We start from the raw sequence: 15378 nt of genomic DNA on the forward strand, positions 1-15378 counted from the left end.
CAGACATTAAGTGAAAATGCGATATCTTCTGGGGTGTGGTACATTTTATTTTGTTCCAAAACTACAGACTTACAGACATTTTCAACCATCCAGTTCTTAACACACATTGAACAAACCTCACTTTGAGCTTCCTGGTTAGTTTGGGGAAGGCTTGTTGGGGACTTGGATGGTCTTCACTCCCCCAGTTCACATTGAATTGAAGCTCAACACCTGCTGGTTCCAAGAGCCACAAGCTGCTGCTGTGTAAATGAATAGAATCGTTCTTGTGAAATCATTAATAAAAACATCAAAATCAATAAGTTCACAAATAACTTCTAGTGATTACAAATGACACACATTGGAGATTGTAGTTAAACAAATGGTGATAAGTTGTGACAGATTTTAGTATTCAACAATAAATCAGATTTATAAAATTTCTGTAGATATTTATCTCAGAATTAGAATTTGTAAAACTGACATTTATGTACAGAGATTTACATAACATTTGAAATTTGTTAACGTCAGATGCAAAATCAATTTCCTACAATATAAAAACTGCCCCTAAGTTCCCTCAGGATGTTGCCTTATTTCTGGTCAATCACTGACCCACTGAAGACAGTGAAGATGAGAATCTGTGAGGGAGGAAACATCTGTGAAGATCCCTCTGACGGTGACACTGCTCACATTTCTGAGACGGGATGGAAACACGACTTGAGAAGGTCTCGCTTGAGGGATCAGGATCCAAACTTGCAGACCTGGGATCCACTGCTTAACCTGTAGAAATACATTCCCGGAAAATTGATCTCAGTCCTGAAAGAATTGGGTGTGAACAATGAGCTGTAATTCTGTGTGTCTGCTGTGATAAGGAAGGATAGACAATGATGTCCATGTTCATACTGGAACAGGAGAATCCCATTATTCCGGAATGAGGCTCCGGGAATGACCTGTAGTGGGGCCCAGGAAACCCACAAGGTCAGGAATGGACAGACACAAGGCAATCACTTCAGGGTGGGGAGGGGAGGGGAATTAGTCTGACAGGGATTAACAGTGTCTGGGAAGGGTGGGACAGGGTCAGGAGGGGAGGGGAATTAGTCTGACAGGGTTTAACAGTGTCTGGGAAGGGTGGGACAGGGTCAGGAGGGGAGGGGAATTAGTCTGACAGGGTTTAACAGTGTCAGGGAGTGTGGGACAGGGTCAGGAGCAGAGTGAAAATGTTAAACATCACTGGAGCTCCGTTAAAATGTCACTCAACAAATCATGAAGGAGCTGGAACAGAGATATCAGAAGCTGAGAAAATAAAAACAGACTGTGAGAAACGGAGCAAAATATAAACTTGACCATTTTGAGTTATTGTCGCTCAGTCACAGGACCCAGGATTCAATTCCCCTCAGCATTAACAAACCAGACTCAGAGAGCACAGCACAAAGGGAGTGGAGGAAGAGGGATTGGAGGGAGAGAGTAGATGGTGGGGTTTAGGGAGTGCAGTGTGGGGGATGGGGAAGTGAAGGGTGAGGCAGTGGGACACTGGGGCCTGAGGGAACAGGAACTGAATGGTGACGGATGGGGATAACAGATGAAAGAGCAAAGAATTGGATGGAGACGAATGGGGGGTGGGGAAGGTGTGAAAATGAGAAAAAAGTGGGATAAGAGACGAGGGTTTGAGGGTCTTCAGAGTGAGGAAGGTGGCACATGTGTCAGCCTGAGTAACACTCAGTGGAATGTAACTCTGTACTTGCAAATCCCGCTCCATCATTCCCAACACTCTGTCCTCTCAGTCACTTACTGGGAGCTGTTGTGTAGGTCTCACTTGGGGAATCTGCAGAAACAAAATAAATGTCCATTAGAATGGGGAATAATCCATTCTCAAAGGATAACAATACAGTGTGTGGGAATTGAGGTTCTGTAAGAAATCCTAGTTCCCACATTCCTTTCCATCCTCACCTTTTATGGAGATGCTGGCGATCTCTACCATTCCATTGATACTCAGTCAGTGAGGAGGTGAGAGTGTGTGAAGGGTTTAATGATCAATATTAGCCCTGGACTGGGCCGATCACCTGAAGGAAAGTCAGACAGGGGACAGGACGTGTGTATACGTGTGTATGTGTGTGTGGGGGTTTATTCAGTTCCATTCCCCACAGTGCCCTGTACTCCCAGTACAGGAGATTCCCCCACACTCACTCTGTCCCCTCAGTTCTACATTCCCCTCTCTCTGATTCTTACCTCTCCAGGGCTTTTTCCAGATGATCATTCCGAATCTTGCAGCCATTGCAGCGACTAATCCAATCACAATTCCAAGATGAGCATATCCTGCACTGTTTTTCAGGACTTCTGAAATACATTTGAATAACATCAGGATTATCTCTGTTCCTGGATCCGTTCCCAATTCATGTCGATTCGAGACAATTGAAAAGAACTTATCCGTTGGGACTTGATGGGGTTGGGTTAACATTGGTTTGACCGTCACCCAGGTTCACTCTCCTAAAGTCCCTAAAGATCTTATTGAAGGGGGTGTAAAGAATGTGTTGTCCCAATCTAGGGGGATAATATCCATGTTTACAGAAGGTGCTAGATTGAGAGACGGACTGAAGGGACAGTAACAGAGTAAATGAGTGAATTCCATCTGCTTCAGTTTTATCCAATGTGGGGAAGTGTGCAATCATCCACTTTAGATCTGAGGAAGACAAATCTGAACCCTTTCCTGCTGTTGTGAGATTATAAGATGTTAAATATAGTACATTTAGCAAGGCCATGTAGAAACATCATAAAAATCTCATGCATGTTCCATTAAAAAACACAAAGTTAATAGAGTGTTGGCCTTTAACTCAAGGGGGTTACAATATAAAGTGACAAAGTGCATCTTCGGTTAGACTCTATCCAGAGAATGACATTGTGTCCTGAACATCAAACCTCACATCAGACAGACTGTTCTTGGAGGTGGGTATAGTGGAGATTCAGTAGAGTGAATGATAAGCACTGGTCACATTAACCTCATTAATCTGCTCCTGGGATGTGGGGGTCACAGAGACAGAGATGTCTGCAGCACAGAGAGAGACACCCTTCAGCACATCATGTTAACAACAACCAACAAACTGTTCTAATCCCATTTTCAAGCACTTGGCCATAGCCTTGTTAGCCTTGGAATCACAAGGGCACATCTAAATGCTCCTTAAATGCTAATGAGGGTTTCTGCTTCAACATCCAAACACACAGTGAGTTCCAGATTCCCACGACCCACTTTTCCTCACCGCTCCTCGGAACGTTCTCAGATTTAATGTGGATGTTCTCAGACTTATATAAAATCTATTGGCCCTGTTCATTGATCTCTCCAACTCAAAGGGGAAATGTTTCTTCCTCTCTGCCTTATCTGTGCTCCCCATGATTTTATACATCACAATCATATCCCCTCCCACTTCGATCTCCTCTGCCGTATGTAAAACAATCCCAGTCTGTCTCATCTCTCTTCATAACGGAAACTCTCCAGACCAGGCATATCCTGGTAAATCTCCTCTGCACCCTCTCTAGTCCGACCACGTGAATGAACGAATGATTTCATTGTTATGTGTATTTTACAGTGAGAAAACAGTAAGATACAGTGAGAAGATTTTTCACTGTCACCACAATCTGACACCATTTTGATTAGTTTTAAGAACAAGGGGACGGCACAGTGGCTCAGTGGTTAGCACTGCTGCCTCCCAGTGCCAGGCATCCAGGTTCGATTCCAGCCTTGGGCGACTGTCTGTGTGGAGTTTGCACATACTCCCCTTGTCTGCATGGGTTTCCTCCCCCAATTCAAAGATGTGCAGGTCAGGTAAAGTGGCCATGCTAAATTGCCTATTGTGTTCAGGAATGTGGGTGAGGTGCATTAGTCAGGGGTAAATGTAGAGTAATGGGGAATGGGTTCAGGTGGGATATTCCTCGGAGGATCAGTGTAAACTTGTTGGGCCATAGCACCTGTTTCGACACTGTTGGGATTCTATTTTTAAAAAACCAAAAAAATGAGAGTTAAAGCTTCAAGGGAGTCCATGAGTCCTGATCATCGATGATGCTGCACCACGATCCCTCTCCCACTGCCTCACCCACTCTCTACACTGGACCCAACCAACGCTGAAACTGCCACTCTTCAGGCACCATCTTGTATATCTGGGCCAATTCTCCTCTGCCACCGCCTTGCTGCCACCTGCACCGGATCCACCAACATCAGAGTCGCATCTCTCACCATTTGGCCAACCTCACCAATGTCACTATGAGGCCCTCCCACCACTGTATCTCCATCACTAGAGCTGGGTCCAACCAATGACGAAGTTACTGATCCTCAGGTGCCACCTTTTGCTGCTGTGCCTACCCTACCAACATCGCCTCCGCTTGGTAGCAGCTGCCAATTCTGATGCCAGCTCCCCATGCTCGGCCCTGGTAAAGTAAGTAAGCAAGGCTCACTTACCACCATCACAAGGTCCACACTCGGCCCAGTCGAGTCCACACTGGGATACTTTGCTGCTGCTGATGCTGTCCAAGCTCAGGAAAAGAGGTGAGTACAAACAGAAAGACCAAAAAAATGGAAAAGCATTCAGAGGAGACGTGGAGCTATACTCCACCGCCATCTTGATGACACATCGTGCCTGTAATTTCTTTTTGATTACATTAGATTCCCGATAGTGTGGAAACAGGCCCTACAGCCCAACAGGTCCACACAGACCCCCCGAAGAGTATCTACCCAGACCCATTTTTTTCTCTTTTTCTTCCTGTCCGGGAGCAGTGGGAGACAGCATGGAGGTGATGTTGGAGACCAGGAGGTTGCTGGGAAAGTAAGAGAACAGTATAAGTTCTTACCTTCGAAGCCTGAGGCCTTTTCCTGTCTGAGAGTAGCGGGAGACAGAGCAGAGGTATTGGTGGAGACTAGGTGGTTGCCGGGAAGATAAGGACTTAGTATAAATTTGGGCAGCGGCTAAACCCGAGATACGACACGTGTAGTATCTCCCTCCCGCCCCCCCACCACTCTAACCAGAAGAAAAGGACTCTGTAAGGTAAGGCTTTCTTTTACTTTCGTTTCTTTCATATATTTAAGTGCATTGTTTGGTTTTAGTTAGTTGATATAAAGCTAAGGCTTACAATGGCAGGGGACCTCAGACCCGTGGCATGTGCCTCTTGCTTGAATGTGGGAGCTCAGGAACGTGGCTGACGTCCCTGACTCTTACACTTGGAAGAAGTGTGTCCAGCTGCAGCTCTTGTTTGACCGTTTGATGGCTCTGGAGCTGCGGATGGACTCACTGTGGGGCAGCCGAGAAGCTGAGGAGGTCGTGGACAGCACGTTTAGTGATATGGTCACACCGCAGGTTAGAAATGCTGAGGGAGACAGTGAATGGGTGACCAAAAGGCAGAAAAAGAGCAGGAAGGCAGTGCAGCTGTCCCCTGCGGTCATCTCCCTCCAAGGCAGGTATACCGCTTTGGATACTGCTGGGGGAGATGGCTCACCAGGGGAGGGCAGCAGTTGCCAGGATCATGGCACCGTGGCAGGCACTGCTGTTCAGAAGGGCGGGAAAAAGACTTGTAGGGCCATAGTCACAGGGGATTCTATTGTAAGGCGAATAGATAAGCGGTTCTGTGGCTGAAAACGAGACTCCCATATAGGCACCAACAATATAAATAAAAAATTGAAATGAGGTCCTGAAAGCAGAATTCAGGGAGCTCGGAGAGAAGTTAAAGTGGAGGACCTCAAAGGTAGTGATCTCGGGATTAATACCACTGCCACATGTTAGCCAGGGTAGAAATGAAAGAATAGGCAGGATGAACATGTGGCTTGAGGGATGGTGTAGGAGGGAGGGGTTCAGATCTGTGGGACATTGGGACCGGTTCTGGGGAAGATGGGACAATTACAAATTGTCGGTCTACATCTGAACCAGACTGGAACTAATGTCCTTGGGGGAGTTTTTGCTACTGCTGTTGGGGAGGGTTTAAACTAATGCGACAGGGGACTGGGAACCAGAAGAGAAGACTAGTAGACAGCGAGGTGGACACTGGAGACTATAAGGATCATGAAGTTAGCATTACCAAGGGGAAGAGTAGGCAGACAGCAGATGAATGCAAAAGAACTGGGTGGCCTGAAGTGCAGATACTTTAATGCAGTGTGAGTAAGGCAGATGGACTTAGGGCTTGGATTGGTGCCTGGGAGTATGGCGTTATTGAGATCACAGAGACTTGGTTGAAGGAAGGGCATGATTGGCAACTAAATGTTCCAGGATATAGATGCTTCAGACAGGACAGGGAGGGAAGTAAAAGGTGGGTGGAGGAGTTGCATTGATGGTCAGGGATGATACCACGGCTGTGCTAAAGGAGGACACTACAGAGGGCTTGGGTAGTGAGGCATTATGGGTGGGGCGGAGAAATAAGAAGGGCTCAGTTACATTGTTGGGGCTGTACTACAGGCCTCCCAACAGTGAGAGAGAAGTAGAAGAACAAATAGGTGAACAGATTATGGAAAGATGTAAAGGCAACAAGGTGGTGATGATGGGAGATTTTAATTTCCCCAACATTGACTGGAATACACTTAGTGTCAGAGGTCTGGATGGAGCAGATTTTGTAAGGAGCATCCAGGAAAGTTTTCTGGAGCAGTATGTCAATATTCCAACAAGGGAAGCGGCTATATTGGATCTGGTGTTGGGGAATGAACCAGGCCAGGTGGTAGACGTTGCAGTGGGAGGTTTTCTTTGGGAATAGTGACCACAATTATGTAAGTTTTAGAATACTCATGGACAAAGATGAGAGTGGTCCTAAGGGAAGAGTACTAAACTGAGCCAAGGCCAATTACATCAAAATTAGGCAGGAGCTGGGAAATGTGGATTGGACACAGCTATTTGAAGGGAAGTCCACATTTGAGAAGTGGGAGGCTTTCAAAGACAGGTTAAAGATAGTGCAGGATAAGCATGTCCTTTTGAAAACAAGGGATAGGAAAGGCAAGATTCATGAACCGTGGATAATCGGAGAAATCATGCAACTAGCCAAGAGGAAAAGGGAAGTGTACATAAGGTCCAGGCAGCTTAGAACAGAACGGGTCTTGGAGGAATATCGGGAGAGTCGGAACAATCTTAAATGAGGAATCAAGCGGGCTAAAAGGGGTCATGAAATAAGGAGAATCCCAAAGCCTTTTATTCATATATAAGAAGCAAGAGGGTAACTAGAGAAAGGGTTGGTCCACTAAAGGATAAGGAAGGAAGGTTGTGTGTCGAACCTGAGAAAATGGGTGAGATTCTCAATGATTACTTTGCATCAGTGTTCACTGAGGAGAGGGACATGAGATTAGAGAGAGAAGTTTGTTTACTCTGGATCACGTTGACATAAAGAGGCAAGATATGCTGGGTAGGCTGAAGGATATTAAGGTGGACAAATCTCCAGGACTGGATGGGATCTAACTCAGGTTGCTGAGGGAGGCGAGAGAGGAAATAGCTGGGACCCTGATAGATATCTTTGTACCGTCCTTAAACACAGGTGAGCTGCCAGAGGACTGGAGGGTTGCTCATGTTGTCCCCCTGTACAAGGAGGATAGTAGGGATATTCCGGGTAACTACAGACCAGTGAGCCTGAAGTCAGTGGTGGGAAACTTGCTGGAGAAGGTACTGAAGGATAAAATCCATTTATATTTAGTAAAGAATGGGCTTATCAGTGATAGGCCACATGGTTTTGTGTGGGGGAGATCGTGCCTTACCAACTTAATAGAGTTCTTTGAGGAAGTGACCAAGTTGATAGATGAAGGAAGGGCTGTAGATGTCATACACATGAACTTTAGTAAGTTATTTGATAGGGTTCCCACGTAGTAAACTAATGGAGAAAGTGAAGTCACATGGTGTGCAGGGTGTTCTAGCTAGGTGGATAAAGAACTGGTTGAGCAACAGGAGACAGGGAGTAGTAGTTGAAGGGAGTTTCTCCAAATGGAGAAAGGTGACCAGTGGTGTTCCACAGGGGTCAGTGTTGGGGTCACTGTTGTTTGTGATATACATAAATGATCTGGAAGAGGGCAGAGTTGGTCTGATCAGTAAGTTTGCAGAAGATATGAAGTTTGGTGAGGTAGCAGAAAGCACAGAGACTGTCAAAGAATACAGGAGAATATGGATAGACTGGAGAGTTGGGCGGAGAAGTGGCAGATAGAGTTCAATCCAGGCAAATGTGAGGTGATGCATTTTGGGAAGTCTAATTCTAGAGCGAACTATACCGTAAATGGAAGAGCCTTGGGAATGGAAGTTGTTGGGCAGAGAGATCTGGATGTATCGGTCCATTGTACCCTGAAGGTGGCTGGACAGGTGGATAGAGTGGTCAAGAAGGCATATAATATGCTTGCCTTCATTGGACGGGGTATTGAGTATAAGAGCTGGCAGGTCATGTAAAATTTGTACAAGACATTGGTTCGGCCGCATTTAGAATACTGTGCACAGTTCTGGTCGCCACATTATCAAAAGGATATGGACGCTTTGGAAAGGGTGCAGAGACAATTTCCAAGGATGTTGCCAGGTATGGAAGGTGCTAGCTATGAAGAAAGGTTGAGTAGGTTAGGTTTATTTTCATTAGAAAAAAAGGAGATTGAGGGGGGACCTGATTGAGGTCTACAAAATCATGAAGGGTATACACAGGGTGGATAGGAATAAGCTTTTTCCCAGTCTGAAGGATTCAATAATGAGAGGTCACATATTCAAGGTGAGAGGTGAAAATTTTAAGGGGGATACACGCGGCAAATACTTCCCAGGATCCATCATGTATTCCCTTGCTGTGGTTGTCCTGCCCCAGGGCATCACCTTCGCCTTATCCAGAGTGAATTCCATTTGGCACTGATCAGCCCACCTGACCAGAACATCTATCTCTTCCTGTAATCGAAGGCTATCCTCCTCACTATGTCCCACCACACTCATTTCATATCATCTGAGAACTTACTGATCAACCCTCTAACATTCAACTTTACGTAATTTCTATAAATCATAAACAGCAGTGTTACTGGCTGGTCTAGCATTTATAAATCAATCCTAATTGGTCAGAGGGCAGTTGAGAGTTACCCACACTGCTGTATGACTGGAGTCACATGGAGGTGAGAACGGCTGATTTCCACCCAAAAGGGAATTCATGAACCAAACAGGTTTACACAACAATGGTTTCATTGTCATTATTAGACTCTTAATTCCAGATTTTCATTCAAATCAACTTCCACCATCTAACAAATAGAATACAAACTCAGGTCACCAGGATGTTACTCAGGTCTCTGGATTAATAGTCTCGTGATAATACCACCACGTCATCACCTCCCCTCCTCACTAAAAGAGGGAATTCCACCCACTATCATTTTACCCAATCCGAGGAAGTGTGAGTCCAAGAAAATCTAAGGTCAATCTCAGAAAGAGCTATCAAAGGATTTTCATAAATTTTAAAAGTTTATGCATTGTAAAAAAAATTGCATGGATACACACAGACACACAGACTCCAGTTCCTTACCCCACTGATAGAGCTGGGCCTCTGCCAGGCTGCTGTGGTCAATGTGACAGGAGTATTGATCCTCATCCCCAGCATTGATCTCAATCTCTTTCTGGATCTGATGGGTCCCATCGTGGTTCGGTCGAACCCCCGAGGATTGGGTCTCAGACATGACCTCTCCATTCCTTAGCCAGGTCACCTCGACGTCTACAGGATCAAACCCAGTGACCAGGCAGGAGAGAGTGAGTGGCTTGTCCTGACCATTGGGCTCCCTCCTGGAGATGAACACTTCAGGCTGAACTGTGATGGGAAAAGGGTGAAAACACAAACAATAGACAGACACTGAATGGAATGGGAGAGCAGTTTCATAGATCAGTGAGGTTAGATCAGAACATGGAACAAAACTGAAATACACACCTTTCCTTCCAAAATACTGCTTTCCAGCTTGCAAATATCTCTTTAAATCCCGAACAAACCCTTGCCCTAGATGTGTTTCCCAATATTTGTTCCAGAATTAATCAGAATCCCATTTCTCTTTAGTCTTCACTGCATTGTGATTGGTTGTGATCCATCTCATTCTATCTTGATCGAAGCTGAGGTAATCCTTTCCATAAAATCCAAGTCGCATCGATCTCTTAATATCGCCGTCATCAGTGATTTCAACAATTGTTATCCATTGAAACGTGTGAATTCCCATCGGTGATCAAACAGAAAATAGTATTAAATTTTTTGCAAATAAATGACAACTTGCCTGATCTGAGGGAAGGGTAATCTAGTATCAAATAGAATTGGAAATTATACTCCAGTAATGAATGATATCAGGAGGTTAGTGCTGGAGTCGGACTGAGTGGGGTGATCCAGGGGTCAGCACTGGGAGACGGACTGAGTGGGGTGATCTAGGGGATAGACTGAGTGGAGTGACCCAGGGGTCAGTGCTGGCGGGTGGACTGAATGGGGTGATCCAGGGGTCAGTGCTGGGGTATGGATTTGATCATCTCCACTGCTTTATCTCTCAGATATTTCCTACAGAGCTTCTCACTGTCCTCTCACACTGCCTGTTGGATTCACATTGCCCATTCTGTAATATTGGGAAAGAGCAATGTCTCCCTCCCCCCAACCTTATGTATGAACAGACATTGAGACCCAACAAGCTGCCCATTCCTGGAGGATCACACCCATCTCACCAGATTCCCATTCACTCAATCGTAAACCAACTCCTGATCTTCATCAGTATGACACACTTCATAAATGCATACCTCTGGCTCACACTGTGTCACATGTGGAATGTGGAAATGTTACAAGGAACAATATAACTCAGGCTCAGTACCTGCCTGTCACTCATTGGAAAGAACCACTAAAATTAAGTTTGTTTTTAAAAAGCAAGTTTCTTAATCTCTAGGAATGCTGAAGTGTGATGTAATTCATTACTGTAAGAGGTAATTTCGGTTTAAACTTTAAGATGTGCCTGGACCACAGACTGATCTATAATAAAAGACAAAACCTTTGTTTCTTTTCTAACAACCATTTTATATACTCAAAAGTAGAGTAGTTTAAATTGTGCAGAATGCTGACAATTTGTGAGCTATAGTAAAAGCAAGCAGGCTCTTGATTAATGAAGCCATTCACACAGCAGAGAAGGATGAGTCCTTCGCTGATAAGACTCCAGGATGGGAGTACGACTTGAGACATCTGTTTCAAGATTAAAGCTTTTGACTGATAAGACTACAGGGTGAGAAAAACAACAAACTTTGGAGACTCTGGAGCCTTTTGTTGCAGACTTTGTGATAAAAATAATGATGTTTTTAAGAATGTGAACCTCATGGCTTGTTGGAGCCAAGGAGAGGAGGGACTTGTCCTATAAATAATGGAGACTTTGTAAGCCTCAGCGCGCCTTTTCTTTAAGGGTGCCCGACTCTGCAGACTTGACTTGTTAATAAAACTTTGTTTTCCTGAATTTGTCTAGAGCGATTATTGAGAAGCGATTTTCGTTTCTAACAACTTGGGGGCTCGTCATCCGGGATCAACACTCCGGCCGCAAGGGGAGTTGAGGAAGGATATCGGAGAAGGTGCACCCTGCTGAGTTCAGCAGTCCCTGATTCCTTGCTTGTCGCCCCGCGCGGCTTGAGCGAGTGATATCCGGGAGGCTCAGGAAAACAAAGGAGGGGTGTACCCGAGGCAGTGGGGACGGTTAACGATCGAGTAATTTCGGTGCACCGAACCCAGGTAAGACAAAACTTGCGGGGACCGTGTTTCCGGAGGACTGGGTACCTACGGGGTGCCTGTGGATTTTTTTTTCTACAGAGACGTGGGACTCAGGAATCTGGAGGCCGGGGCTCGCCTGTGAGGGATTTTGCAGAGACCGTGTTTGAGGAGGAACGTGTACCTACGGGGTGCCTGTGATTTGTGTCACAGAGACGTAGGACACAGGAATCCAAAGACCGGGGGTGCCTGCAAAGGAACCTGGGCGATCACGGGACTGAAGGTCTGGGAATTGGCTACATTGTGATAGATTATCATGGGAAAAATACGAAGTCCTCGGAAATGGGAAATAAGGGATCTAAGGTGATTAAGGGAAAGGTAGGCTTAAACAGGGACAATGACACATACCCCGGGGTACCTGACGATAGTCCGTTAGGGAGAATGCTAAATAATTGGGATCAGGCTGGAAGAAAGGGAAAATCTAAAAGGAAGATGGTAAAATACTGTCAAAAGTGGTCCCAGAAACCTATTCAGGGCGACTCAGTGTGGTGGCCTAGATTCGGTACTGACGAAGACTGGGTCCGGCAAGCCCTCATTTTATATGTCAATTCAAAACCTGATGTTAATCTGGAAGAAAGTGATTATGCCCTTTGTTGGCTGCCGGTTACGATATCTTGTCAAATGCAGGTAACTAATAAAGACTCGAAAGGGCAGAAAGAATGGGACCCTTTAGATCACTTACCGTCGCCCTACGTGACCCCGTCTGCCCCACAGAATGTTCCTTCGGGTGACGACGATTCAGGGGAAGGGGAAGAAGATGGGGAGGAATCACAAACTACCTCAGGGGTACAGACCAGATCTCAAGCTGAAAAGGGTCACAGACAAAACCCTGTCTCGATTGCAAGAATGAATCCACTCCGGGAAGTGCCCATGGGGGACGAGGAAGGAAGGACGGGATATGTGAACGTTCCCTTGACGAGTACTGAAGTACGGAATTTCAGGAGGGAGATGAAGGGTCTACTAGAGGACCCCATGGGACTTGCTGAACAATTGGATCAGTTCCTGGGTCCGAATACTTACACGTGGGAAGAGATGTGTTCCATCATGAAAACATTGTTCTCTAGCCAGGAGCGTCAGATGATACGACAAGCTGCGCTCTTGGTCTGGGAGAGAGAGGGGGGAGAAGGAGGGGAGCAGAAGTTTCCCCTCACCGACCCCGAGTGGGATAAGAACACGGAGGGAGGACGGCGCAACATGAGAGACATGCGGGAATATTGGATAAAAGGAATAAGACACGCAGCCCCAAAGGGGCACAATTTTACCAAGGCCTTTGGTAATCATCAAAACCCGGAGGAAACCCCTACGGACTTCCTAGACAGGATTAGGAAGAATGTGCAGCAGTTTGCTGGGGTGGACCCTGAGACGGACGTGGGGCAACAACTCATACGGGTAGAGTTTGTATCAAAGGCCTGGCAGGACATACGAAAGAAGTTAGAGAAAATGGATGATTGGGATAGTAAATCTTTAAGTGAATTACTACGAGAGGCGCAAAAGGTGTTTGTGAGAAGGGACGATGAGAAGCAAAGGAAGGCGACAAAGATAATGATGCAAACGGTGCAACAAATGACAGCTGGAAGAAAGGAAAAGGGAGAGCCGTGGCAGAAACAGGAACGGGGAGAGTCGTGGCAAGAGCAGAGGAAAAGAGAACCATGGCCGGAACAAAGGAAGAGTGGAGGAACGCGAGACCGCGACAGGGAAACGAAGAGGACACTCAGATGTTACTATTGTAATGAAGAGGGACATTTTAAACGGGAGTGCTCCAGCTACAAGCGGGAGGTGAGGTCGTACGCCCTGATGGAGGAAGATTAGGGAGGTCGGGGGTTCCTACCCTTGGGGCAAAAGGACTATCGACAGGAACCCCTGGTAAACTTGAAAGTAGGGCCCCAAGGATCGGAGATCACATTTATGGTGGACTCGGGAGCCTAAAGATCAAGTATAATCCAAATACCCCCCGGCACCCGAGCAGGAGGAAAAGTTATGGGGGTATCTGGAATTGGAGGACAGAAATTACAAGTCCCAGTGGTAGAGGACGTGGAAATTGGGTATGAAAACAGAACTACTAAACGAGACCTCCTTCTACTGCCATCGGCGGGATTTAATTTGTTAGGAAGAGACTTGCAGGTCAAACTAGGGATCGGAACGGTACCAAGTAACGGGGAAATGGTGGTAAGGTTGTTCGCCCTCACCGAAGAAGATGATCAACAAATAGACCCGGAAGTTTGGTACCGAGAGGGGAACAGAGGGGGTCTAAACATCAAACCTCTCCAAATCACCATGTTACCAGGAAGAGGCCCGGTAAGAAGGAAACAATACCCGATTGCTATGGAAGGACGGGAGGGGTTACAACCTGTGATAGAAAGATTAATCACAGATGGACTACTGGAGGAATGCATGTCCCCTTTCAATACTCCAATACTCCCTGTGAGGAAGCCGAACGGGACATATAGGCTGGTGCAAGACCTGCGGGGGTTGAATGAAGTAGTCCAGGCTAGATACCCAGTGGTACCTAATCCCTACACGTTAATGAGTAAAATTCCCCCCGAACATGAATGGTTCAGCGTAATAGGTCTGAAGGATGCTTTTTGGAGTTGCCCCCTTGACGAAGAAAGTCGGAACCTTTTTGCCTTTGAATGGGAGAATCCCTTCACAGGACGAAAGCGACAGTTAAGATGGACGATCTTGCCGCAGGGATTCACGGAGTCACCCAATTTGTTTGGACAAATACTGGAGCAGATCTTAGAAGGATTTCAGTGTAACGCGGAGAATCAATTGCTCCAATATGTCGATGATCTCTTACTCTCAGGACCAAGAGACGAGGAGGTACGAGCAGACACCGTTGCCCTGTTGAACTTCCTGGGGAAACAGGGTCTACGCGTCTCCAGGACAAAACTCCAGTTTGTGGAGCGAGAAGTAAGATATCTGGGCCATCAAGTCAGTAAGGGGCACCGCCGTATCACGCCAGAACGAATATCAGGAATTACGGGTATGCCAATACCCAGGACGAAGAAGGAAGTCAGGCAATTCCTGGGACTAGTAGGGTATTGCCGGATATGGATTGAAAGTTACACCACTTTAGTAAAATTTTTGTACGACAAACTGGGACAAGAAGGACAAAAGGTGGACTGGTCAGATGAGGAGGAGCAGCGATTTAATATTATTAAAAATAAACTGATTCGAGCTCCGGTATTGGCTTTACCCACCCTGAAGGAACCGTTCCAGTTATATGTTAATAGCGCCGGCGGAATTGCCCAGGGTGTGCTCACTCAGCTGCGGGCAGGGAAACGACAGCCGGTTGCATTTTTGTCAAAAATGTTAGACCCTGTGTCACGTGGATGGCCGACCTGTATACAGGCAGTGGCAGCTACGGCAATGTTAGTAGAAGAGGCCCGAAAACTTACCTTTGGAGGAAGGATCACAGTATACTCCCCACATTCGGTTAGTGCCATACTGGCTCAGAAGGCTCACCGCTGGTTAACAGACTCTCGCATCCTAAAGTATGAGACGATTTTGATGACCGGGAACGATCTCAATTTTGCAAAAGATCTCAGTTGCAACCCAGCCCAGTTTCTGTACGGACGTCCTGCAGACGGGGAACAGGAGCATGATTGTGTGGAATTTGTGGACTTGCAGACCAAAAGCCGAGAGGACCTGCAAGAAGCCCCGCTGGGTGAGGGACAGGAACTGTATATCGACGGG

The 15378-nt window shown here is 46.3% G+C and overlaps 1 long non-coding RNA gene across 1 annotated transcript; it reads right to left on the reverse strand.

Moving 5' to 3' along the window:
• Window positions 1-24: 24 nt before the first annotated feature.
• LOC148140805 (uncharacterized) lies at window positions 25-2308 on the reverse strand. The gene is made up of 3 exons (XR_015753083.1): window positions 2200-2308; window positions 1763-1795; window positions 25-753 (listed from the first exon to the last, which is right to left on the reverse strand). It is a non-coding gene; the product is annotated as an uncharacterized LOC148140805 (long non-coding RNA).
• Between the last annotated feature and the right edge of the window lie 13070 nt (window positions 2309-15378).

This window comes from Chiloscyllium plagiosum, unplaced genomic scaffold (assembly GCF_037043375.1).
Source record: "Chiloscyllium plagiosum isolate Xiang-an unplaced genomic scaffold, Cpla_swu_hap1 HiC_scaffold_35, whole genome shotgun sequence".
Classification (NCBI taxonomy): domain Eukaryota; kingdom Metazoa; phylum Chordata; class Chondrichthyes; order Orectolobiformes; family Hemiscylliidae; genus Chiloscyllium; species Chiloscyllium plagiosum.